Source organism: Dendrobium catenatum, unplaced genomic scaffold, assembly GCF_001605985.2.
Source record: "Dendrobium catenatum unplaced genomic scaffold, ASM160598v2 original_scaffold_223987, whole genome shotgun sequence".
Classification (NCBI taxonomy): Eukaryota; Viridiplantae; Streptophyta; class Magnoliopsida; order Asparagales; family Orchidaceae; genus Dendrobium; species Dendrobium catenatum.
The window spans coordinates 1-1,230 of NW_021542397.1; the positions used below are offsets into that span (position 1 = coordinate 1).

The 1,230-nt window shown below is 42.3% G+C and overlaps 1 pseudogene; it reads right to left on the minus strand.

Moving 5' to 3' along the window:
* Positions 1-105: 105 nt before the first annotated feature.
* Positions 106-1,206, minus strand: LOC110111936 (annotated as a pseudogene).
* Positions 1,207-1,230: the final 24 nt, after the last annotated feature.

The window sequence follows — 1,230 nt, forward strand, 5'->3', positions numbered from 1 at the left end:
GATTTGGATTAAGAGGGAAACTTTCCTGGGTGGTCTACACTATATGAAATGTTAACTTTCATGGTGCAAAACTCTTGAATGTTTGTAGCCTCTATGACACCGGACCGGAGGGGGCTCAACAAATCCACGTCGATGATCTGGTGGCCGTGGCCGGATAACTCCAAGAACTTCTCGGAGGAGAGGGATCACCACCTGAAATCCTTCATGATACAGAAACCGAAAAGAGCAAAACTACTTAATTCTTATTCATCTCCACAATCTATCTTTATTACAAACATTGGCTACCTATTTATAACCAAAAGGAAGTAGCATAATAGGCTACATACAAAACAAGAAAGCATTACACTTCTATAGTCCTATACTACCAAATGAACTTAATATAGTCTGAAGTTTAATAGGATTGATTAGCTCAGCTCCGGCGTCATACTACCGGGGTAGGAGGAACTTCAGGCTCAGGAAGATGTCCGGTTGGCCACAAGAAGTAAGCGGGTGTGGTTGACTAAACCAGCCTGAATACTTCCACCCGGTGGCCCTGTCTAGAAGAGTTCGAGTTGCCTGACGAGTTCTCAGTATTTGATACATCTGCTGCAATATCTGATGCCGCAGAAGATCAGCCCGTCGAAGGAATTTTTCAAGTGTTCCAAGCTTGCTCATGGAAATTGCCATTTGGTTCAGGTGTAAAGCTTCCATTCCCTGAAACAAAGCATCTTCGGCTTGTTGTGACGATTGTTGGAGTTTGCATATACCTATCAGTTGTTGATATGTTAATGGCTCCAGGTGGCTGACAAGCATCTTGAGAAGTTCAGAAGAACGGAAACTGCCAAGCCACATAAAGCATCTTTTGGCAGGTGTTGTCCACAATCCCGAAAGCATGTGAAAGACATCAGACCTTGTACAAATGCTTTTGAGCTTGAAGACAACATCATAGTGTGACATTAAACCATCAACCAGAAGTCTTAGTTCTTCATCATATGCTTGAGAATTAAAAGCTGATCTCAGATCACTTATTTGGTTTTGATATTAGTCTAACCAACGAGCATACACCATATCAAATGCCAAGACACCATTCACTCCAGCTAAAAGGACAATATTACCTAGGTAACCACAAGCAATAAACAAACCCTGCTGCCATACTCGCTGCGGCTCCTGTTCTAGTGGTATCAACTTCAACCGACAATTTTTGTGATGATGACCATATGCTTGCAAACAACACTCTTCAAGTGTTGAATC